This window comes from Echinops telfairi, unplaced genomic scaffold (genome assembly GCF_000313985.2).
Source record: "Echinops telfairi isolate 266 unplaced genomic scaffold, ASM31398v2 ScPeMD7_3533;HRSCAF=4204_0, whole genome shotgun sequence".
Taxonomy (NCBI): Eukaryota; Metazoa; Chordata; class Mammalia; order Afrosoricida; family Tenrecidae; genus Echinops; species Echinops telfairi.
The window spans coordinates 45,043,166-45,069,976 of record NW_022107431.1 but is presented as its reverse complement, the minus strand read 5'-3'; the positions used below and the strand labels follow the sequence as shown (position 1 = coordinate 45,069,976).

Below are 26,811 nucleotides of genomic sequence, written 5' to 3'. Positions count from 1 at the left end.
GATCATCATGTGTTAGCAGAAGCCATCGAATCAGGAAGTCAGACAGCTCCCTGCGGAGACGATGTGAAGAAAGAAGAGAAGATGTGAACACAGTGAAATGAAAACTACTTTGTCGGGTAACGGTGACTGTTTCTGCGCATCACGACTGCGTGTGAAACAGTGGGACTTCTCCATACGGCTTTCTTGGCGGTCATCCTTGCGGAAGCCCGGAGGTAAGGCTCTATCTTGTGAAGTCCTGGGTAGGTTTGAACTGCCAATCTTTCAAGTAGCAGGCAAGTGCTTATAAAAGAGGCATGTTCAAAGGAAAAAACCTGGAAATGTTTAGAAATTAAAATCAGAAAGGAAGAAGTAAATAAAAGGATTGAAATATGAAGTTATGGCATTTTACCACAGAATATAACAAAGAGCTAGGAGATCAAGAAGGTTAAAAAGTATCCTCTTGTGAGTAATAAGAATTTCCCAGTGTGAAACCGAAAAGAGAAGAGGAATCATCAAAAGGATATTCTCAGAACTGAAGAACATGAATTTCCAACTGAAAGAGGCCGTGGATTTCCAAGAAAGGTAAATAAAAATACCCACTTTTATAAAGAATTAGTGTAACAGACTACTGAACATAGAAAAATCAAACTCCCTGCAATGGAGGTGATTGCTCAGTGACCCTCTAGAACTGCCTCGGCTTCTGAGAGCGCAAATCTTTACAGGTGTAGACAAACCTCATCTTTCTCCCTCAGAGCAATGGTAGTGTGATGGGTGGCAGTGTAGTGTGTAACCCACTACTCCACCATGGCATCGATTGGAACTCAAGGACAAAGACACATCCTAAGAAATTGAAGAGCAAAAATGTAGTTCTGTATCAGAAAGCATCAGGCTTCTCATTTGCAATCATAGGTAACTGGAAATTATGGAAGGGCACTGGTGGTGCAGTGGTTACAGCACCCATCTGTTAACTGCAAGGTCTGTGGTTCAAATCCACCAGCCACACTGCAGAGGGAAGGAGAGGATTTTGAACAGATGTCTTCATAATTCTGAAGGAAAAGTGTTTCTGACTTAAAATTCTATGTACGTTGGCTCTATTGATTATTGGTGGGAGTAAATATACCTTGAGTAACATTTTCAAGCATTCAAAACTCAGAAATTTCTACCTTACATGTCCCCTTTCTGAATAGGCCCTCGGAGGATACATTTCACCAAATATAAGAGAAAGGAAAGTACACAGAATCCAAGGAATCAAAAACCAAGGGATTTTCTTTTTCTATTTCTTTCCTTTTTTAAAATACTTTTATTGGGGGCTCTTACATCTCTTATCACAATCCATACATTCCTCCAGTGTGTCAAGCACATTTGCGCATATGCTGCCATCATCATTTTCAAAGCATTCTCTTCCCACTTGAGCCCTCGATATCAGCTCCCCATTTCTTCCCCTCCCTCCCCCATCCACCCTCCCTCATGAACCCTTGATAGGTTATAGATTATTTTTTCCATATCTTATATTGTCCTCCGTTGACCTTCACGCACTTTTCCATTATTCGTCCCCCTGGGAAGGGGGGTTCTAAATTGATTCCCCTTTCCCCCCACCCTCCTCTAATCCTACTGGTATATGTGCTCCCATTGTTGGCCCTGAGGTGTTTGTCTACCCTGGATTCCCTGTGTTGCGGGCTGGCTCTTATCTGTAGCATTGTGCATGTTCTGGTCTAATCTGATTTGTGAGGTAGAATTGAGGTCATGATAGTGCAGGAAGGAAGCACCAAAGAACTAGAGGAAAGTTGTGTGTTTCATCGGTGCTATACTGCACCCTGACTGGCTCATCTCTTCCCTGTGACCCCTCTATGAGGGGATGTCCAATTGTCTATAGATGGGCATTAGGTCTCCACTTCATGCCCCCCAACTCCCACCGGCCCATTCACCTTGGGTATGATTTTGTTCTGGCTCTTAAATGCCTGATACCTGATCCCATCGACACCTCATGATCACACAGACCGGTGTGCTTCTTCCATGAGGGCTTTGTTGTTTCTGAGCTAGGTGGCCACTTGTTTATCTTCAAGCCTTTAAGACCCTAGGTGCTATATCTTTTGATAGCTGGTCACCATCAGCTTTCTTCACCACATTTGCTTATGCACCCATTTTATCTTCAATGATTGTGTCAGGAAGGTGGGCATCACAGAATGCAGGATTATTAGAACAGTGTTCTTGTGTTAACCTTATAATGTCAAGCACGACATTTTTGTAACATTTAATTAAAATCTATATATTAAAATATATCGATGACAATGAACGTAAAGACTAAAAACAATTTTTTCCCTGAAATTAAAAATTCAGGCATTATAGGGTTAAGGGAGTACTTGAGTCGAGGTCCAATGTCCCTCTGCAACCTTAATTCTTAACATATATATGAGTACATAGTTCTATTCCCCTCTCATTATATATAAATGTATTTACATATGTACATGCCAGTATTTAGACCTCTATAAATGTCCTTTGCCTCCTGGTTCTTTCCTCTATTTCCTTTTACTTTCCTCTTGCCCCACCATCATGTTCAGCCTACATTCGGGTTTAGTAATTCCTCGCTGCTACATTGCCCTTGTTTTAAGCCCCACTAGGCTACCTATAATCTTCATTCCATTGATTATAGTTCACTTGTCATTCCCTTGTCCCTGGGATTCCCCGCCCCCCTTTCCTTTCTCCCACCTCCCCTTCTCCCTTATCCCCTGGAACCCTGTTCTTTTCATCTCCGAATTATTTGTCCCACCTACATTATCTAGATAGATATGTAGATACATTAATAAGTGCAAAAACTAGGCAAAGCCAAATAAAACAACAAAGGAAGTCAAAAGCAACAAAACAGTAGCAACCAAAAACAGAACAACAATAACAAAAAGAAAGCCACTGACATAAATGGAAAAACCTATAAATAGCTCAAGGTCTGTTTGTTGACCTTTACGAGTGATTTCCAGTCGAGTCTGATGGGGTGTCACACTCTGTCTCCAAAGTCTATTTTTGGTGTTCCCCGGGGGTTTCATCGCTCTGCTTCCCTGCTGCTCTGCTGCTTGTCCACAGTGCCATACCCCAACGTGATGGGGCCAGACCGCGCACTGTTCCCTCACTGTGAATCCAGTGCTGTCCCCGGCAGCACGGTGGTTCAGTGAAGGATGCCGTGTCCCATGGTGGGGCTGGCCCTACGGTCCTCCCCATGCGTTGTCTGCTCTGAGCAGGAACATCATCCTCAGGACTTGGTGGGTCAAGATGTCCTCTTCTCCCTTCATCCCTTTTCGCTTCTCCGTGTGCTCTAATCTGACGCACCCCTCTGGGGGAGGGATTTTAACCAAGAAATAGCATTGAGGATCCCAGGATCATATTTATGCAGCAACCAGTTTGCCAAAGTAAAACCAAGCAGACTTCCCTAAGATAATTCTCCAGAGCAGGCATGAGGATGATAGAATATCAGCTGTATCTAAACACAGTAAGAAGCCTGCACTGGTGGCATAGTAGTTATGCGTTGGGCTGCTAATCCCACGGGCTAAAGGTTACCAGTCATTCTGAGGGAAACAGAGAAGGCTTTCTACTCCCATAAGGAGTTACAAACCTCGGGAGTGCACAGGAGCAGTTCTACCCTCATAGAAGGTCGCTATGAGTTGGAATGACTCTGACAGTGAGTTTGGGTTTTGATATGGAATTTTAATAGCGATAAATACAGTAAAGCATGTGAAAAACTGGAACCTGTGTAAGGTAGAAACCTGTGAGAGGCAGAAATTAGAATACTTTCCACTAAAAGGAGCAACAGAAAAGTGGAAAGATTGCACTCTGTCAAAGGCAGAAAGCTTGTGAGACCTGGAAAAGCCAGCCAGTCCCTCTGAGTTCTGGGTCTCACAGGTTTGGTTGCACATTGAAGCCAATACAAAATTTGGAAACCCCCTCATAGTGCATGCTGAACTCTAATTGTTCTATATAGGGTTTTAGGCTACAAAGGAGACGCTCAAGTCTCCAATGTGACTTAGGAAGAACACGTATGAAGCCCCAAACAGGACAAAGACGTATCATCCAGGTAAGGGCAGCTGTTAGCATTCAGCCCTAATGGCATCCAAGGTTTTGCTGATCTGTTCATCTGGGTTGACTAGAGAAACAAATCCAAGAGTAATAGTATACCAAGAAAACATCCCAGCCCAGTCCACATCAAGTCCATAAATTTGTTATTAGCCCATAAGTCAGATATTACCCCATATGTCCGATGCTAGTCCATAAATTCTTCTACAGACTCACGCAGCACATGCAGTGGTGCCGAAAACAGGAAGATCACAGGCCAGCGGTTGAAAAGTCTTGTGGGAACATCTCAGCACTGGCTCGGCTCTCCATGTCGCTCCTCCAGCTCCAGGGCTCTGGCTGCCATCAGCGTAGCTTCATGTGGCTTGTCAACAGAATGTGAAGCAGAGTGTGTGTTTGGTCTCCAGGAAAACAGGAGTGCCTCGAATCCTCAGGAGAAGGCCTTGTCCACACAGCGGCACCATAGGCTATGAACTGATTGACAGGCTAGACTCCACCCCTTCACTCAAGTTGACAGGAGGTTATGTGCCACAGCTGAGATGTAGGGGTTTATAAAGGACACGGGTGCACAGAGGCAACTCACAAAAGCATGATTGGTGGCGGATCAAGACATCGCAATGGCAGTGGCACCAGGATTGGGGCATGTACAGTGTCTTTAAAGAGCTCCCCTGGTCCTTCTGACCACAGTAGCTCAGGACGTGATTTAGGACTATGCAACCCCAGCACAGCAGTTTCCACCCGGACAGATCAGGCAAGATCCTTAAAGCAGCGGTTCTCAACCTGTGGGTCACAACCCCTTTGGGGGTCCAACGGCTCTTTCACAGGGGTCGCTTGAGTCATAACAACAATGACAGTTGTGAAGTAGCAACGAAAATATTTTTGTGGATGAGGGTCACCACAACATGAGGAACTGTATTAAAGGGTCGCAGCGTTAGGAAGATTGAGAACCACTGGCTTAAAGGAAACTGCTCCTCTTTGAGCTGCTCAGGGGATAGAGATAATGCCCTAGTCTGTCCCTGTGGACAAGGCTTTTTCGTCCTTGGTTAATCGCTGGAAGGAACTCAAAGGAGACTTCATCTATGTAGGAACTCTGCAGATGGATTTTTTGGCTTTTGCTGTTATGCACAGCCTTGTGCAAATGTAGTGCTCAGAATTCAAGCTCTAATAACCGTTTTACTGGCAGGGTCGAACTGCCCCTGTGGGTTTCTGAGACTGCGGATCTTTACATGAGTAGACAGCCTTGTCACTCTGGCAGTGGGGCTGGTGGTTTTGAACTGCTGACCCTGCGGTTATCAGCCCAACACTTTACCACTTCACCACCAGACCCGGGCAAGATGGATTGACACGGTGGCTACACCAATTGGCTCAAACATAAGGACAATTGTGAGGATGGTGCAGAACCAGACAACATCTTGTTCTGTGGTTCACAGGGTCCCTGTGAGTCGGTACTGACCAACAGCACCAACCACGACATATGTATATATACTTGTGTCTGTATGTGTTTCTGTGCATGTATACACATGCATCTATATCATGTAATTGCAGACACCCAGAGAGAAAGGAAAACAGATTCATAACAAATAATTAAACTGTTGTGTAACTGTCAATTATGCCAAAGTGATGAAGGAAATGTCATATTTAAACTTACATGAGACCCTAAGTATGGCTGCAACAATGGGCTCAAGCCTAGGACTAGGTGTGAGGATGGCACGGGCCGGGCTGTGTTCCTTCTGTAGGGCCCTACAATGTGGTGTTCTCTCACAGGAGGTGAACGCTTTCCCAGAGGAAAGCAGGTTGGCGTCTTCCCGAATGTGTACCCGTTCCAAAAGTTGGCAAAAATCCTTGTGAGTCATAAGCTACAGAAAAGAATGAGAAGCCATCAAGTGTGACTCCCATTTGGCTAGAGTAATGGTGGGATGCTACCTGGATGGTGGTTTTTAATAATGACAAGATTAGACACTGTGACCTGAGGAAGGGTAATATTCACTCTTGTTCTTGTCCCTGTTCATGGAGATTAACTCCGTTGGCTCCACTAAGAGGAATTACCCCCTGGAATCACTGTGAGAACCTCTAAGACCTGAGAACTAATTTAACCTTATTTTATCCTCTCCTCTTACAGACAAGGAAGGAATCTAGATTGCTTGTGCCCCAAATTCTCAAAACTGTTTATCCCAGAGCCCAGGCAGTGAAGCTCATGCATTGCAAAAACTCAGATCTCCAAGTCCCTTAGGATGCTGTACTATAAAGACCCTTATACCTACCCTCTTCTAGCTTAGTCTTTGAGAGAAACAAATGAAATTTAATGAGCTAATGTTTACAGCGTTTTCTAACAAGGGAAAAAAATCTTATTTTCTTTGTTCAGGGTAAAAGAAAATATTGTATAAAATAAATACATTTCCTACTTGAATTTTATTCGTTATTGAATAAATTTAGAACCCAATAGCAACTTAAAGATGATCGTTTTCTTCTTTATAAAAAAGTAATATGTATTTTATTTTCATCTATAATTATGTGAAAATCTAATTGTAATAGACTTTATACAGTCTTTCCAAGAAATGCCTGTAAACAATTCAATATTCTCTTGAACTCATTCACATTCTGTTTTAAATAAGGGGTTTGCATTTACTATGGATACTTAGTGTGAATAATTTTTAATCATATGGAAAAAACCTATACAGCTGTGTCTTAAAATGTAAATGATGTCCCAAACAAATGCTAATGAACCATATAAAGAAATAACTGTTCTCCAGAGGAACTGTGCACTTCAAGGAAGTGGTCTCTCTCTCTCTCCAGTCAGATTTACCCAAGTTCCCTGAAGAAAGAACACTTGGGAGTCAGGCGGTCTGGTTTTGCCCAAAAGAAGAAAGCTCTCTTTCAAAATGTTCACGCACTGCTGCATCGGGGCTCCTTGACATTTTAGTCTTTTATACAATGGCTCAGTCTGTGGCCGCATCTTCAATTCCTGGTCCAGGTCATGCTGCCATGTAACTGCTCTTCTACAAGATCCACGGCCGCCCTGTAGCAGCTTAGGACACATTGCAGAAAATAAGACCCTTCTGAAGAGAGGCTGTCTGTCGACTGTCATTGGACTCATCCGTTTTCCCATGCTGTTGAAGTTTTGTAATAACTAGGTCAGAATATAGCTTCTTATTCTAAGACCAAATTGGAAAATTCCAGTAAATATTTCTGATATCCCAAAGAGAAATCTAGAGTTGTAATGAGGTCCACTGCAAACCCCAAGCAGGAGTTACATGTGAGAAAGCAGCTTACAGATACGGTAACAATTGAGAATGATATAGGCCATGTGATGTGTATAAAATTTCCCTTTGGGAATCAGGAAGTATCCATGGGTAAATGAAGTTAAATTTTTGTTAAATGGACATTTGTGAATTTCACAGTGGTCTCCAGGTGACACGGCTGGAAAGGGGAAGAGGTTGCAGACCTTTTGCCTCTTTGTTGGTTTTCCCCACCTATTGCTCAGATCATGGCAAGGAGGATGGCCCGCGGAAGAAGGACGAAGGAACCCGGAGTGGGGTGTTGGGGGGGAGGATGCAGTTCATACCTGGAAGATTGCCCAGACAGAGTGACTTGTCGACTGAACAAGTTTTAATAGTTCTTCAAGTTCAACACACCTGACCTATTGTCGTCATTAAATGCCGTCAGGTCTCTTCTGATGACTTTGAGTTATATGTGTCCGTTGTATTCGAATTTAAATTACGACCATCGTGTTTGCAAGAGACTATCGATGACAGTTAAAACCCAAAATCCATTTGCAGACTCCCCACAAAGAGGAAGCTTCCATTGAATTCCTTCTGATCATTAACCAAGGATATAGATCATCATAGCCTTGGGCGGAGTGCATTGGAAAGTAGTTTACCTCTGTCCCTCTCCAGCCAGCTCCGGGAAGGGCAATCTCTTCCTGGGTGTACCCTAGATGGACAGTACGGGGGGTAGGGGGAGTGGACACTTTGTCATGAGTCATGTCCTATCAGTTGTGCCCTCTCTACGTTAAATGCAAGTCTCTGTGGCATTAGTGGTTGGTTTGTAAATTTGAATAGTAGTTGTATTAATTGGGCTTTTTTAGAACCATATGGATATTAGCCTGTTGCACTTGAGAATAGATCTTGAAATACACTTTTTGACATTATTTTACTTTAATTTGTCATTTCTGGCTGAACAGACTATATGATTACCTGGTTCAAAATGTCTAGTACCATTCCATTTCAGATCACAAATCCCTCAGCTACTGTAAGCTTTCTGTGTTCCATTTTATTTTTCTTATGGCAACCCTGTAGGACAGGATAGAACTGTGGTTTCTGAGACTGTCACTCTTCCTGCAGAGCATTTGATTTCTGAGCAGGAAGCATTTCTAAGCATTTCTGACCATTTGCTTGGCAGCCAAGCAGGTAACCACTGCGCCACCAGGAGTTGGAACCAACTCAGTGAGTTTTGTTTCATTTTTGAGAACTCCCAATTTTCCTAGATTCATGCTTCATACAGTCCACATTCAAATCACTGATGAATGTTTGCCGCTGTTTCTCCCCATTTTGAATGGTGGCCCCTAACAAATGGAAGTCCTAAGAGCTCTGCTCCAGCCCATCATTAAGGTTAACTCTGCTTTGAGGAGGCAGCTCTGCCCCAGACATATTTACAGAGCCTTTCAGCCTGGGCTCATCTTCCAGCAGGATAAGAGGGCTTCAAAAAGCTTGTGGTCAAATGGAATTAAACGACGTGGTAGTCAGAGGCTTTTATGTCAAGTAGACACTCTTGGCTAGGGGTGAGGCAAACCCATGAATCAGGTCACAACCTGATGCTGTCCTCTTGGGGTATGCTTTGCATGAGTTCTCGCTCTCTCTCCTTCATCGTCCTGCTTGCTGGCCAGCCTAAGGCTGCTGGGGCCCTGCCATGTTTCCACTAACCCTGGATCCACACGACTCTGCTCCCGCCAGCCCACAATCTTCCTGCATTCTGCATGTGACTGTGTGAGTCTGAAGAGGGACTTATGGACTAATATCTGACTTACGGACTTGAATTGAACTGGGCTAGGATGCTTTCTTGATAAATAATTACTTATTGACATAAAGCTCTGGATTCATTTTTCTAGTCAACTCGGCCTGACACAAATGGTAATGGAATTTTTACATAAACCCTTTGAAGCCCCTTGTATCAGATAATAGTAATCCACTATGTATGGTTTCACTTCCAGGATTTTGAGAAGTAGTTTGCCAGCTTACTCTTCTTAGACAGTCTTTCTCTGGACACTCCATTCACACCTGTCTTCCATGAGTAACCCTGGCAGGATTGGAAATACTGAGAGTGTAACGTCTAGCAGCACCTTTATACAAAGTTACAAAAGTCCAACCTTCTACAAGGTGCTAAGACTGGGTGGATTACTTAAATACCTCATTCTTATACTAGTTTTGCACTACTCCACTTAAAATGGAGGAAATGCTGCCTTTTATCCCACAGTTCTGTGAAAGTTAAATGATTGGGTATGAAACTATTACTACTAGGCACAGAGTGTGTGTGGTCTAGGCTAACCGTTCACTGAGGATAATTACACATAATAGCCAAGATCAGAGAGCTGGAGCCGTAACTGGTCTATAGTCTTTTATTCTTATCCCAATATGTGTTGTGTGCTTACTGTCAGCCAGGTTCTAGTTTAAGTCCTTCCGAAAGAGCAGTGAACAAACAACGATTCACCACGGAGAGTTATGAGGCTGAAGACAAGGACCTAGAATTGGCAGAGTTTGTGTCCCCAACCTTGTTCTGTATCCAAAAAGGTTTTGTTCTGGGCACAAACGCAGTGAGGAAGAGCACAAAAGGAGCTGGGTAAAGGAAGCGCAGACTTGTCAAACAGCGTGTTATGTATATGGTAAATAGTTCTTTTTTTTCCGTAATGGCACAGCCGCCTCTTGTTTGACATAGCATTTTATTTAAAAGAAAATAACAAAAGCTACTTATTGCCCTTGTTTTCTGAAACCTTTTTTCTCCTCCATCTGGTTGATTCACGAAGACAGGCTTTATAGAAAGACAACTTTCATAGCCTCTAAAGAAGTGCACTTAATCTATCCATTATTCTGTGGAGTTTTCCTGTAATTTGCTTTCCTGAAATCCAGCCTCGGAAAGGCCTCAGGAGAGCAAGAGAAAAATATTTTACAACCAGTTGGGCATTTATAACTTCCCAGTGGCACATGTCGGAAATAGAGCCCTTGCTCCCCACTTGACTGGCATTTGTGACATTTCCTGAGCAGCCCTGGACACATAGTGGTTACAGGTTGGGCTGCTGACCAGAAAGTCAGCAGTTCAAAACCATCACCCACTCTGAGGGAGAAAGACGGGGTATTCCACTCCTCTAAAAGTTACAGTCTCGGAAACGCAACAAGGACCGTTTCTATCCTGCCCTTTAGGACTGCTGTTAAGTCTACAGCATTGACTTAATGGCAGGGAGGTTTCTGTTTGTGTGTTTGTTTGTTCCTTTGGGGCGTGGAGGGCAGCCCAGCACCCCCTAGTGGTGCTGTGTGTGCATTGTTCTCCCTTCCAGGTCTTTCCTTCTTGGTTGACAAGAGGAGTTAAAATATGTGGACTCCTGATGAGTAAATAACGGGAGAGTAGGATTCGTTGGGTTTTGTGGCCACTTTCCATAGTCTTTGTGGCGCGCGTCATTCTGTCAGCCATATACAGCACTGATTGGTAAGTAGATTTGGTTATGGCTAATAAATCATGTTTTCACGTATAAACATCTTTCCTCCAAGACACATCTCTTCAGTGATAGTGTGGTGAACATGCCTTTATCCACTTTCCTTTATTCATTTGAGATATCCTGTGTAAGTATGTAGATAGGTCACAATCAAAACAGGTAAGAGATAGACTCTTATCAGCTGCAGCTCACTGCATACTTAAAAATGGGGAAATATACGACTATATGTTTTTGTAGAGCGCCAATAAATAAGCAATTCAGTGGTAAATAAATAAACAGTAGAAACAATGTTGAAAGCCAGCTGGATTTAATTCCTTTTTTTTTCCTTTCCAAACTAAGTTAAGATTTCTTCCCATATACCTGGTTGATTTTCAGCTACAGGAAAGTATCCTTATTTAAATAAATGTCATTCTTTTAGATTTACCACAGTATCAAGAAAAAGTATGATTCTACAGTTTGTTGCTTGTTATGCACATGGATAAAGTGTCAAATAAATATCGCTTTTCAAATAGCAAATAAACTCCTACAAAAAGATATTCTTCTTTTATAACTAGAACACCTCTCATAGGACTAAGTTCTTTGTTAGTAAGATATATTCTGAAAATAGATATCAGAGTAAAGACCACAGTGTTTGTTTCTGATCCTTGGGAAGCCAGTAAAGGGGCACACAAAGAGTGACACAATGTGCCGCGGTAGCTTAGTCATCAGGTACATTGAACTCTGTTCTTTCTTACCGTTTGGAGGGTCGGCTTTGCTAAGCTTCCTCCTTTATGTTAGCAACAGCAGGGTGGTTAGATGGATTGCGCCCAGCGGAATACTTCATATACTCTTTCTTTGTAATATAAATCATCTTATTGGGGACTCTTACAGCTCTTTCAACAATTCATACATCCATTGTATCAAGCCCAATTGTACATATGTTGCCATCACCATTTTCAAAACACTCCATACACTCTTCAAAAATAAACCTGCAAGGATGTCAGCGTTCTTCATGCGTCATGAAGTTCTATGAATTCAAGGCTGAACGATACAGAATCTGAAAGTATTAAAAATGCCTTTTTCCATTGACCTTCACACCATGTTATTTCACACAGAACCGCAGTGCCAAATCAAAAGTCTCCGACACCCCGGTGATGCACTGGTTAAGCTCTGAGCTGCCAGCGGCACATCGGGACTCAGGCCGCAGCACTGCTCCAAGGAAGGATACACCTGGCGATCTGCTCCAGGAAGACCACATTAGGAAACCAGTGGGGGAGGTGTCCTCTGTCCTGTAGGGCTGCTTTCAAAGGCATAACTATCCAATGTGATTTCTTTAGGTAATGTAAATGTGACTTTGATACATACCTCATTGACGCTAGATGTTAAAATTTATACCATCTCACATTCAAAAAATATAGTAGATGACCTGTATTACTATTCTAGGGGAGTAGGTGCAGATAGAATGGGAAGATGTGCGTGCAACTTTCGTGGCCGTGGGAAAGCCCTGAGGTTCCGAACGACAGGCAGGTGTATGTGCAAACCTGCAAGGGAAAAGGCTTGGGCGTTTGTTGCTGAACCCATTGTCAAGTACGTTGATATAGCTGTCACCTGAGGAGCATGCCAATTCATAGAAACGACTAATAAATAGGTTAAGACTGGAGAAAAGAATTATTAGGCAGGACATTTAAAAAACAAAGATGTATCACCTAGAGGCTTTCCCACCGCATTTAGAAAAGCCTAATCCACGTTCAGTCTCTGGATGGTACAAACTTCAAGCACTCAGCTTTGAAGCTAACGGTTAGTGGCTCAAGTCTGCCTAGGGGTGCCTCAGAAGAAAGGCCTGGCAACTTGCCCCTCCCTCCCACCACCACAAAAAGAAAGAAATCGGCACTCAAAAACCCTACGGAGTACAATTCCACTCTGACACACACAATGGTACCTTCAGAATCAACTCAAGGGCAACTGCTTCCTACTTGCAATCATTGCACCTTATGGGTTTCAGTTGAGGGGTGGGCGGGTTACGGTGCTAGAAGGAAAAGGGGGACATTTTTATCATGACTGTAGGAATTCAGGCAGTGCTTTGTTGCCAATCTGACTCAATTTCCATCTGTCGTCCTGTGGTGGTTAGTTGAACGATGGTGTTCGCTGTGTGTAGGCGTTCAAGCATATATAACGCTCTGTGTGAATGAAAAGCTAGGCTAGTTCTTTCAAAAATATTCTCTGGGTTCTGATTAAAGATAAAAATAAAAGCTGTAAGCTTTTGCAGATGAGATAAGTGCCTTTTTTGTGCAGTGTAACAATTTATATTTTCAACTGTAATTTTTTGTCTTGAAGTCCTTCATTCAAGGGCTACATTGTAACCATAGATCATTTATGTACAATTTGGTTAGTGATAGACATTTGAAATGACTGTGACAGGTGTTTTGACATTGTTTCTGCTGATCTGATAAGAAGCAGATTGCCAGAAAAGACTATGGAGAACTCAGATTCCTCAGAATCAATGTGAAGTGCCCTTTAAAAATCAGAATTGTTGTAAACATGCATTTTGGAAATGGATGGGTTTGAGAGAACAGTGCTTGAAGTGAAAATACAGTTCAATAGAACAAATTCATTTCTTCGATGGTGATTGTATATCCTGTGCTATAATTTATTCATCATCATCATTGGGGGGAAAGATAGCTCTTTTATGTATAGTAGCCCATCAATGCCATGACTAATCTATGAAACAAGTAGCAGTTGTATTAAATAATTTAGGGGGGAATAGAAATTATTTTTCTGCATTTTATAAACTCATCATATTTTTTATCTTGACCTAGAAAAGTACTGCTGTTGCAAATTTTAAAATAGGAAGTCTATTTATCTCTTTGCAAGTAGCCCCTTCTATGGAGTTCTTCCCCACGTGCCCCACTTTAGCCAAAGGCAGTAGTGAAATATGGAAGCAGGTAGGTCATTGTGTATTCTTAATAAATGCCTCCTATATTCTGGAGGTGGACTGAGATGGTTAGCTAATGAAATTCCACTTTGCTGATTTGAATTTTGCATACAAAGAACCCTGAATTTGTTATAATCATGATTAGTTATCCACAGCTGCCTCATTAGATTTAGGGTCCTTTCAAGAATATATTGATTATTAAAGCTCTTGGTTAACTAATAACAGTATTCATAAAGATGCGACATTCCCTATCTCTGCTTTCCTGACTCATTAATGGATACTGGTTTCAAATTTCTCCTCTTTGACAACAGTGCCTGCCTAAAAGTTATCAAGTCATAATGACAAAGTGGTTTAAAACAACGAGCTACTTCACATGTTATATACTGATTTTCACCACATTTCCCTGCCCCCTGCAATCTTTGCTTCTTGGTACCATTAAAAATCTATCAGTAACTGAAAGCTAAGCATGCATTTCTAGAGTTTAATAGCTCCTATTGACTGTCTTATACTTTGTTTATAGAAAGATTTAGTATAAGAAAGCTCTTGAACTGAAATGTGAAACTGATTGTTCTAGCTAGCCAATCCAATTGAGAACCTTAACACATCAGTTCAAATAAGTTAATAGATTTAAAGTGTAGGCGGATTTAACAGTTTGTATATTACCAAAGGGAGCCCTGGTGGTGTGGTGGGTGATGCAGTGGTCTGCTGACCTCGGAGCCATGAGTTCAAAGCCACCAGCCTCTCCACAGAAGAAAGATGTGGCCCTTCCACTCCCATAAAGAGTAAAAGTTGCAGAATCCCCCAGGAACAATGAGGTTGTTCTACCCGTGCTTAAATAATGGACCCAGTGACTGTGAGTATGTCCCCAAGAAGAGAAGAATGGGGGGAGGAAGCGTGCCATATATGAAATTCTCACATAAATTTATCATTTTAACGAGGTAGCACCAAAAGTATTCCAAGCTCTGGCCTGAGCAGTAACAGTAAACCCGATGTCAGAGCCTTCGAGGAGCTGCGGTCCCTTTGGGGATGCAAACAAGGAGAGACATCAAGAGAGCCAGATCCTCGGGTTGAAGGGAACAAGATTCTAGAGGGAAAGTGCCCATAGAAAGATTTTCCGGAGAAAACGTCTTCAGGAAGATAACACCTATTCTGAGATCTAAAAGAAACGAGCCAGTCTGGGCCAGCAAGTGACACAGGCAGAGGGGCTAGAGCCTGGTCTATTCAAGGAACTGAAAGAAGCTCAGGGTGATGAGTGACCAAGGCAGAGACGACGACGGGGAACATGCAACATCGAAGAGCAAGCAGTGCCCCAGACATGCACGGTCGAGCAGTTAGAATCATGGAATGCATGGGCTCTTACACCATTTGCCTTGAAGTGCCTGTGAGTATATCGGTGGTGTTAAAATAGGAGTTATTATTAGTCCATTCCCACACAGAGCAACCCCAGGAACTGCAGGTCCACCCGGCCTCCGAGGCGCACTGTAGTGTTGTCAGTGCTGGGGCCTCTGGACGCAGGCTGCCCGGCTTTCCTCCAGGAAATCTCGGGGGTGGGGGTGGGGGGCTCAAGTCACCAGCCTCTCAATACATGCTTAACTCTTTCCACAACTTGGGATGGCAGGAGAACAAATTAAAAAGGGTTTGACTTCTAAAGTTATGATTTAGTAGTTCACCTGTATGTATTTGACTCATGATGCGTGATGCTGACAGAGAATATCAAATATACCATCAACTGCCCACGAACCTACCAGTTTTCTACCCGTTGATCGCATGTTGGTGCCTTGGGTGTTGCTCTCCTACTGGAGCATGTGCTGCTGCCATTATTTCAATTACCATCAAAGAAGCTATGGTGGGGAAATGTCAGTGGAGTCCATTGCAGTTGAAGTTGAAGAAAATGAAAACAAGTCCACAAGAACCTAAGCATGACCTTCAATCTATCCTGCCTATATTTGGAAGCAACTTCAAGAATACATTTGATACTAAATATTAATGACCGAAGACTCAAAAAGTTGTGCGGTGAAACCAAGGATATGAAAAGAAAAACAAGAGGAAAGACAGAACAGACAAGGTGGATGTCAGAAGAGACACTGCAGCTTTCCCTTGAGCATGTTGTTGTTCCTGTTCAGTGCCATTGAGTCAGGTAGGACCCACGGGACCCTGTGTGCAGCAGAAGAAACACTGTCCAGTCCTCTGCCGTCATCACAATTGTTCTTATGTTTGAGCGCAGTGTTGCAGCCACTGTGTCAGCCCATCTGGTCACGGTCTTCCTCTCTTTTGCTGCTCCTCTGTCAACCAGGCTGTCCTTTTCCAGGGACTGGGCTCTTTAAAGAACATGAAGCAAAGTCTCATGATCCATGCTTCTGAGGAGCAGAGGGTAACTCTTGAACATGGAGTTACTAAATACAATGGAAGAAATCGTTAAGCAAAAGCATTGACCAAAAGACTTCAAGAAGACAAAGTTCTATCCTGAAATGTAGGAAGACCTGCATTTAGACCAACAAGAAGGAAAAGCCACACTCAGCATTTATCAAGCCTAGAAAAACTGAAGAAGGAAAAAACATGAGCCTCGAGTTCCAATGTTGAAGGATTCTATGGGCAAAGTATTGAACAAAATATGAAACATGCCAAGAAGGCGGAAGGAATACACTTCCATCCAGAGTCACGGTACACAATGAATTGGTTGGCAGTCCGCCACTTTAGGAGGTAGCATGTGATTAAGAAATGTGGTATTGAAGGACAAACCACATGGTGCACTGAAAGCATTGGAGCAGGAGTGTCCAGGAATTAAAGGCATTGCAGTATTTCAACAAATAGATTTAACTCATTCATCTGAAAGCGCCCACTCATGTATGCCAAGAAATTTGGAAGATGTCTACCTAGCATACGAACTGGAAAAGATTCATGTTTTTTTTGCCATTCCAAAGAAAAATGACCCAACAACACGTGGAAATTATCAAAGAATGTCATTAACATCTCATACAAGTACAGTTTTACTGAGGAAAAATTTTAAATGGTTGTAGCAATGCATCCACAAGGTATTGCCAGAAATTGAAGTAGGATTTAGAAGAAGACCTGGAATGAGGAATATCATTGCTGATGTCAGGTAGATCTTAGCTGAAACCAGAGAATACTAGAAAGATATTTACTTGTATTTTATTGACTAGCCAAAGGCATTTGATTGTGTGGAGCCTAACAAACTATGGATACCTGTGAAGCATGGTGTGTTGGGCCAGGTTGACTAGAGAAACAAATCCAGTGACACTCGTTATGTATCACAAAGAGCCTTATATCAAGAGGGAATTATTTATCAAGCCCAGTCCAGCTCAAGTCCATAAGTCCAGTACAATCCATAAGTCTGGTACTAGTCCATAAGTCCCTCTTAGGAATGACACAGACATAAGCAATGAGGCAGAATGCAGGAAGACCACAGGCTAGTGGGTGCAAAGTTGTGTGGATCCAAGGGCGGTGTTAACATCTCCAGGGCTCTGGCAGCAACCAGGATCAACCAGTGGGAAGGTCAAGGCACAGAGAGAAGGGGGGGCTCCTTCCTTATGAGAAGGCCACGCCCACAAGGAGACCCCATCTGACTGTGTCCTGACAGGTTGAATACCACCCCTACTGTTTTATATATCTTCAAGATGACATGAAATTATGTAACTACAACAAATGGGAATTTCAGAACACCTAATTGTGTTCATACAGAACCTGTACTTGGACCAAGAGACAGTCTTTTACACATAAAAGGGGATAGTGTGTGGTTTAAAATCAGAAAAGGTTTGTGTCAGGGTTATATCTTTTTACCATGATGATTCAGTCGGTAGGCTAAGCACATATTCAAGAAGCTGGACGATATGTAAAAGGACAAAGCAGCAGGATTTGAGGAAGACATTAATATTGTTTTATTCATACGTACATATGCGACAACTTGATTGCTGAACCACAGGAAGCAAAGCACTTACTGAGAAAGGTCGACGACTGCAGCCTTTTGTACGGTTTACACCTCGACACAAAACAAAAGTCCTCACAACTAGACCGATAAACAACGATGATAAACAGAGAAAATATTAAAGGTCCTCAGGCATTTCATTTTACCTTGCTCCACAGCCAGCGTCCATGGAAGCAGCAGTCAGGAAGTCCAGTGACGATTTCACTGGTCAGATAGGGGGTAAGAGATCTCTTTAAAGGATCAAAAGCAAAGATGTCACTGTGAGGACTCAGGTGTGCCTGACCCCAGTCCCGGTGTTTTCAGTCACCTCACCGTGCGTGGGAAAGCGGGCAGCGCAAAAGGAGAGTCTGTGTCTTCGAATTATGGTACTGGCAAGGAATCTCAAGTATGCCTTGGATGGCCAGAATGCGCCTTTACAGAAAGGATGCCAAGACTGTCATGTGCGCTTTGGGCATGTTATCGTCATACATAGCAACAACTGAGAAGCTGGTGCAGCCGTTGGCACCGTCTCGTACATAGAGTCACTGGGAGTCAGAACCAGCTAGATGCACCTAACAACAAAGCAGAAGAACCAGCAAATCAATCTTAGAAGACATACACCTGAAGTCTGTTCACCAGGGAACATGACTGGGCTGTACTTCACTTGATCTGGATGCATCATCCAGACCCTGCACTAAACAAAGAAGATCCTCGTTGTGAAAGTGGAGGAGGATCAGTTAAAATGAGGGAAACCTTCAATGTGATGGATTGACACAATAGCCCGAACAGTGGACAAGAACGTCCCGGTGGTCACTCAGAGCAGACCTTAAGGCAACTAACAACAGTGAACTTATAAATATGTGTGATTAACAGCTGGAATTCTTGAGATTCCCGGGTCATTAGAAAATTTGGGGACATTCTGGTATGCATTTATAACTCATGCTGTATCTGTAGCTCTCAACGAATTTCAGAAAATATTCTTTCATAGGTTTTGTTGATAAGTTGAAGCTTTCCTATCCTAATTACTCATCTTTAATTTCTCTACACTGCTTTAAGCCAAAATTTGATATAATTTTAAAATGTTGTTACCAGCTGTGAAGAAATTCAAAATAGAAAATATAGCACAGCCGATAGTATTACATTAAAAGAGTCGATTTTCTGGAAGTTTAATTCCCCATACTTGTCAAAAGTTGTTAGAACATTACTTGCCTTTTTTGAATATAAAATGTGGGCAGACATGTAGTAATATATCAAAAAATGACACTTTGTCAAAGAGGGCTTTTATGGGAGAATGTTCTGAATAAAATGTTTTCTTTTAAAAAGAACCCGACCTGTTTAACATTCCAGAGCAAACACAAGAGAACACAAACTGTCTGTACCAACTGCCAGTCACAGCAGCCGGGCTCTTTTACCCTTTCATGCTTTTTTCCCCATATTCCAAAAAACTGTTTCCCCCAAAGAATTATCCGTTTTATTCCATGATAACCCTGGTTTGAAGTGAAATAGAGGTAGCTCTGACCCCCCAACAAATGGATTCTTTTCAGACTTAGAGCACTTGTGATAGTGTGATGATGCTATGGCGGGCTGTGTCTACCTTAGACTCAGCGTAATTATATGTGAAGCAACAATTCCCTTATCTATTAGGAACACTTGCCATGGCTAGCTGCACTTCGCTGTCTGGGAGATGAAATACAGAATTAAAATCTCCAGCTAGCTTCTCAAGAAGTTGTGGTTTTTTAGTTAGTCCCCCCCCTTCCCCCAGCCATTGTATAATCTTTTAGCCATTCCAGTAAAGGATGGCAAAGCAGATGATATTTAAAGACCTTTGTGAGATTATTAAAGCAGACGTGCCTGTACTTCTTGTTTCCTCAAATTGTCTCTCTTTGTGATAGTTAATTTGGGGTGGTTTCAAACCGTTGGACCTTCTGAAGCTGTCCAACATTAAATTGATGAGTGATAGTTGGAGCATTAAATGTAAAAGCAGTAGATAATTATCTCTGATCACAGTCTGTATTATCTCTAGTACAGTCTCACCAACACAGGAAGGGTAGGTGTCCTTCCTGCCCACACTCTTTGCAGAGACCCCATCTCAGTAGAACTCCACAGTGGGACTCCGATTCATTGTTTCCGGAAGAAAAACAGAAACAGGTGGCCATTGAGGTAACAGAGATACTGTGTTGCTTAAAGTCCTCCTGGAATGCCACATCACAGGACTAGTGTGCAAGGCAGACCAATATTTAGCACCACTTCACTTGATGTGTATGTATAAGCTGAGTCTGATTTTATAACTGTCCCCAAATTAAAATGCGGAAGGGGCGGGGCGGGGGGGCGGGCTTTGAGCTAATGTCAGAGAAGGGGAGCACTGAACCCCCCTAATGATAAGGGATCCTCAGGGCAGAGAAAGCTGAGGCACAATATTAGGAAGGTCTGACTGTCTGGGAGGATACGAGGATTGAGTACCAGAGATTTTAGTTACTAACAGTCAAACCAATGGGTTCCAGTCACTGTCTAATTAACTCACACGGTTGCTGCAAGAGAACGATTTGTGGTGCTGGTGTTGGTTGGTGGTTGGCGGTGGTGTGGGGTGGCCTGGTGGGGGCGATGGTGGTGAGTGTGGTGGTAGCTATAGGCAGTTCACAATTGGGAATGCCTTCCTTGATGCTCAGGATGGAGAGCTGGGACAGCGAAATAACAAGGATTGGAGGGAAACTTCAAACCCTGCCCCCATCACGTACCAATCACGTGACCCTAACCAAGTGTGGACAACGTGTCATTCCATTGTATGTAAGGTTGATATGAGTCAGAATAGATTTGGTGGTACTTAACAACAAGCAAGTGACTTAGCTCCAAGCCTTTCTTGCTCCAGATAGAGATCATATCACCCCATTAGGCATTTAATTCATTAAGTTTATATCTAATATTAAATCCCCCAGGCACTCCATGGGAAAGAGATGAGGTTGTCTGCTGCCCAAAAGATTTTCAGTTTCAGAAACCCTACATAGGGTCACTGTGTGTCAGAATCAGCTTAATGGCAGTGAGTTGGGTTAATAAATGGTAGCAATTATTATTAATAGACAAATGTGCAGAGCTTAGTCATTCTGTTCACCAACCAAACAACCACATTACTGGACACTCATGGATGTAGGCCCTCACTGCCTCGTGAGCCTATTGTGTTGAGTGTCCACTTTGCCACCTGCTCTCTCAATTCCTGTGTACAGAGACCATGCTGTTAGTTAGAGGAGAAGGAAAGCCAGAACATTTGCTTGGAAGCACATTCTGGTTGGACTTATTGACCTGATCCACAGCAAGTTTTACCCAAGTTTTATCATGCTGCCTGTTAACACTTAGGTATCGTCAACTGAAGTACTCTGAAATGTACTAAGGTCAATATGCATGTATAAACCCTGGATCTTTTTGAAGCTTAAGTGATCAGACTCTTGACTATGACTTATATATCGTGTGTGTGTGTGAAAGTATACACCATAAGTGTAAAGAACATGCCAATAACATGCCATTTTACCGAAACAGCTCACCGGGGTCAACAACTGAAACCAACAAAAGATGCAAACTGATTCTAATATCCTTCAAAATATCATTTTGTAACACACTTTTTTGTGCTGTTTTACAACTTAATTTAAAAATGAATGAGGCAGTAATAATAAGCTTTTTAGCTAATTATTATTTTTAAATTAAATCTATGCATTAAAAATAACCATTTTAATTAAATACAAGTTGCCGGCAACTAATCATTAAAATTGGAACTCGTAACTTGAGATTCATCATTCTGCAGCCACTTGCACCACGCGTCTAATGGGCTCTTTCCTCTATTGAAGGGAAGGACTGAATGCATTTCCCTGAAGTGGCAGTTAGTAAAAGATAACCCTTATTCTGGTCAGGGTTGTCACATTGATGTTGAAGCAGAGCAAAGAAATCTGCTTTACTAAAGAAACTTCGCTCCAAACTCTATTCCTAGTCACTAATCCGGCTCTAATTTAGCCTGTCTTCTAGTTCTGTGAGCACTTAAGAAAATTCCTCATAATCGTAGTAGCCTGTTTCTCTGCAAAAGATTGAGTTTTGCAGGGGCGAGGTGGGGGGAAGGGAGGGATGAAGCATGGGGTAGGCTGTCCCCAGCTGCTGGCTTGGGCGAAATGGAGGCCAGTAGTCCATAAGAGAGAAGAGAAATCCAAGATCGGGTAAAGGGTCAACTGCTAGGGAGTTTGATTAATAACCCTAATTGTTGAATACAAAATTGATTATCTGAAATGTAAGCCCCTCACCTAATTCACAATAAGAATTGTTTAAAAAAAGATGCATTTGTTAAAAATGCTTATTTTTTATGGAAGCTCAGAAAAAGAAAAATCCGAATGTGATTAAAAATTTTATTCAAATAATGTATTATAATTATAATTATAATTTCACTAATGTAAAATAAATTATCTTTACAGAAACACGTTACTGTAAAGATTCCAAATTTTTAATTTATAAAAACATCAATGTGTATATTTGTGTATTTAAATTTCTGGTTAGAAGGAAATAATTGGCTGTTTCTTACAGTCATCACTCAGCATAAATTCAGAGGAGATGGTAGATACTTAATGTTTATAAATTAGGTGAGTAAGTACATGTATCACTGAAAGGACTCTTTTTGGAAAAGTTACTATGTTTGCCATTATGACTGACCTTCCACTTTAACCTGCCGCGTTAGAATTGCTCATAACACTGCAGCGCATCCACTCCCAGCTTTGGGGGCAGTCGGCTTGCCTGGGCTCTGTGACTTTGCTGTGTTCTGGAGCAAATGCAAAGGTTAGGGCTTTATGAAAGGAGAGCCTCTGTGACTGAGTCGGATTTCAAGGCAAGTTCAAGTGTTTGTTCCTGGTACTAAACACCTGTAATTACTGATTGTCACATTCTTCTGTTGTGACAACGGAACTAATTGAAGGTACTTCCCGCAGGGGGCGAGTTCCTCGGTGTAATGAGTGTTGAGTGCCCTCTTGAGTGTAGCGTTTTAATCATTCACAATTATACTATGTTCTGCTTATTTGGGAACCTGGAAAACAATTTTAGTTTATCAAATAGATTGAGATGCAGAAGATCTGGGGCATTGTCTTGTTCATTGTATCTTAGGATCAGCAGGCCTGTGAACGTACTGAGGATGTCTCATGAACACTGGACGCAGTGTTCTGGCTGATGTGTGGCTACTCTCGTGGGTGACTGAGTCGGCGATGCATTGGGGCTGGTTGCTGGGCACCGACCCTGAGATGACAGAGTGCACTTTTTGGAACTCCTTTCCTGATTTCTCTGCAACTCTGCTGGCAATATTGGGATTGTAAGCTGTGATGTGAAAGACTGACAGGGACTCAAATGGAAGAACTAAAAATAATATATGACAGTGTTTAATCAGAGAAGAGAGCATCACAATACATCCCAGGGCTGGCAATTAGCCACCTGTGTCCATTCATTCTTAAGGTCTTTTGGAAAGAGAAAAGGTGTGTGTGAGAGAGTGTTCACTTTCCACCCTAAATGTATTTGCATACAGTGAGCTCATGGGAAAGATGTATGTCCCTGGCACTTGGAGAATAGAGTAATCGTTGTGACTGCAATTAATGAATATATATTAGTGATCGTGATGATAATGCATTGGGTTCAGACTCCTACAATCTGTTTAGATGCCATGGAACGTTTTAATAATAGCCGGAAATAACAATGAGCTATTGCTTTATAAAACGAGTTGGCGTTGCAATCTGTTTAATTTCCCCCTTGCTTTTATTTTTATTCTCTGCGTCTAATACAGCACTTTAGTGTGAGTGCCAGACATGTAATCTGTAGCTTGAGAGGTACCCAGGTCTTGTGTAATCTAGATGCCATTTACAAAGAAGCACTAACTGCTAAGTAAATTTGAGTTGAAGCAGAGGTAAGAATGGTTAGAATGGATAATCATCACATGGTCTGAAAACGATCAATCTGGTGGCACACACTATTCAGTCTTGGGAATAAAATTACATGTAACCAACCTCACTTAAAAATCTCAGCAAGCAGATCATCAGAGACAAAGTGCTGCTACAAGAGCCTTATTTGAAAGTACTTGTGGGTTGTTCCCAATTTACAAGCCTATCAAAGGGAATTAGCAATGACACGTTTCAGAGTTAAAACTCAAGTGTGATCTCTGCTTATCAGAAAAAAAAGTTAATAATGAATTGGAAGTATAACGAAGGAGAAATGAAATGATCATCTACAATATACTTCTTACCTCAATAAGTCTTCAGCCACAAATACTAAGGGACAAACAAAAAAACCTAATTGGTAAATCCCTTTGCCTCTGTTCACCTGCAGGTGCTAATAAGCAGCAAATAACCCCAAAGGACAGCCATAGGTGAGGAGAGGCCATGGAATACCCATCAACCAGATACTCAGCGCTGGAATAATTGGGAAGTGTCTGAATGTAGGTATGTGAACCAAAGACTTGGATGCTCTTGCAGTGTGTGACCTGGCTTTCCCTCGTCCCCCCATGTACACAGCTGCCCGTTGATTGGCTTGCTGAAAGCCCTGCCTCGCACAGCTTGGGGTGAACACAGCCGCTCAGAAAGCTCTGGCAGCTCTCCAGCAGGTACACGTGCCAGGCCTCCCTCTCCTCTGGAGCTTTGGGTCATGACTGCTCTGAAGGAGCTCTTTTCTCCGCGTTCATGCATGGGAATCTTCCTCCCAGTGCAGGGGTCTTCATTGTCCTGATCCCACAAAGACGTGGCCCATGCTGGTCCCTGAGAGATCTTTCCCAACTCCTCTTGCTTGTTTTAGTCGCCTAAGTTCACCAACGTGATAAAATCTTGCTGATTTCCTCAGCCGTATTATTTCTGAGTGATGTCCATAGGGTATAGGTTTATGCCATTCCACTTGCACTTGACAGCACGTGCACTCTATTGGGCTCTGTCTCTTTAGGTAGATGTCCTGTGCCCTAAGCACAGCTGTTTATTCCAGAAAGGCAGAGCAGTCACATTCGTTCATGGCAGATCCCAGAGTGTGGGGAAACGGGTGTGGCGGGAGCGGAAAGCACAGTGGTTAAAAGCAGACTCCAGAGCTAGACTGCCTGAGTTTGAGATCCTGTTCTACTGATTTGAGTCAGAGGACAGAGTAGAACTGGTCCACAGAACTTTTCAGGCTCTAAACTTGCCAAGAGCAGATCTCCAGGTCTTTTCTTAAGTGAAGCAACTGATGAGTTCATCCCCACCCCACCCCCACCCCCACCTTTTGGTAGGCAGCCAGACTTAACCATTGTACTACTCAGGTCACCATCTATCTCACTTCCGTGAATAATAATCTATAATAAATGTTATTATCCCCATCTGAAATGTAGTCAATATAGCCATAATCCTGTATGTCATACATGATAATTCTGAACTCTATACCTGTGGCTGGGATTAAGTCCTACCAGGAGTAGATGCTGTGAACCAGATCACATCCTTTACTTCCTTGGGGATCTGGTCTACTAAAAGACAAAAACAACACTTCCATTAAAACCATTCCTCTGTGCCTGCATGCCATCTTGAACGCAGCAAAAAAGCCAAGAGCCATCAGAAAAAGAGCATGTTCAAGGTCTTTGTCTGAAGTACTTGAAGCCAAGATCAGAGGCACCAGCGACTGGCAGGGGGAGACTATGGGGCAGAACATAGTGTCCAGGCCAAGACCACAGTCCAAGGCAATGAAGCTATGAGACTAAATAAAGGCATAGTATCAAGATTATAGAAGTGTGAAGCTAAGCCACTGATGGGCTTCCTAGTTCATGGAGGCAGAGGCCAAAGGTCCATGTGGCTGAGAGGCTGATGCTCAGAGAAAGGCTTGGCTGCTAGCTGAGAGAAGGTGTTGCAATGGACTGATGACTGTATCCTTGCTGTTTACTGATAACTGTCATACGGTAACCTACGAACTTCCTTAATAAACTCCCCATAACTGTGAGTATTGTCTGTGAGTTCTGTGTGGCCATTGCAATGAATTGTCAAGCCTAGCATGGAAGTAGGGCTCAGTGGGAGAAATGGTTGCTAGCAGAACAGGGGGAAGAAGGATGGAGGGTAAAGGCATATCGGCTCCTTTCCTTGTGGCAATAGCGAAGCCAGTAGAGGTGAGATGCAACCTCCCTGCTGTTAACTGTACCTTCCTGAAAACAGGAAAGCCGTGACCATGAGAAGTCATACCGCTGTCTAAAATCACAAGAAAGCAGCATCAGAACTGGAGTGTCTGACCCAGTGGTGAGATGGATGACTTCTCTTTGGCCTTTCTCTTGTAAGTGCTACCAGTAACTGAGTGGGGCTACGCCAGTGGGTTGCTTGTGGCCCACCAATGGGATTAGATAGCTTGTTAATAATACAAATAAGATACCTGGCACCCTGTGGAAATAGTACCATGCATCTAAAGTGTATGGAACACTAAGGAAGGGTTTGGTCAATTTAGCCATCTCACTAGGATTTAAATGAGCCATCTCAAAGGTGGACAGCGAGGAGCTCATTACCACCAAAACGGAAGCGCTAAGAGTGGAATATATTCTTTGAACCACGGATCCCTGCACTGGGAACCTCCTGGGCCCAGGAGGGGCAGAGAGAACTATAACGCCAATCATGGCACAAAGCAGTGACAGAGAAATAGAGACAGCAGAGCCAACAGACTGGCAATTGATGAGAGCTGACATACGGGCAAGAAAACTGAGTACCTTTGGGCAGGAGGCTTGCTGGTGAAATGAAATGTCTCCAGGCATGTGACATAGCTAGAATAGCTGACTCAGAGACAGAGTACTGGGCAACTTCTGGCTGGGGTACCTCTGGTTGTTTATTGGTGAAGATAAAGAACTTTGTAACATAGCCCAAGTGGCACAGAGATGGGGATGGCCCGAGAGTCTGAGTGGCAAAAAGCTCAAAGCCAGGGAGAGGCCTGCCATTAGCCTCTCCAAGAAACTGACTGAAGAACTGTATCCCAAGTCATTCCTGGTCCTGAAGTGCACCCTATTGCTTCCTTAATAAACCCCATAATTGGGAGTATTACCTGTGAGTTTTCATGACCAGAGAGAAAAAAAGAGTACATGGGAGGAAGGGCTGGTGTGAGAAATTGGTAGAAAGTGTGGGAAAGGGAGGTATGTATGGTCTCTTCCTTGGATTGTGGATACTAAAATGGATCCTCTTCCCCACTTGTGAAGTTAGGCGAGGAGGATTAGCGCGTCCTCCCTGCTCGCTCCATGGACTGTAAGGCTACACTGGGTTTGCT

The 26,811-nt window shown here is 42.8% G+C and overlaps 1 protein-coding gene across 1 annotated transcript in view; it reads left to right on the top strand.

The window, feature by feature from the left end:
• HS3ST5 (heparan sulfate-glucosamine 3-sulfotransferase 5) overlaps positions 1-26,811 on the top strand; it is a 200,414-nt gene that overhangs the window by 41,780 nt on the left and 131,823 nt on the right. The window contains exon 2 of the mRNA XM_004702011.2: positions 23,899-24,011. The gene's annotated coding sequence lies outside the window, so the exon portion shown is untranslated. The remainder of the gene's footprint in view (positions 1-23,898; positions 24,012-26,811) is intronic.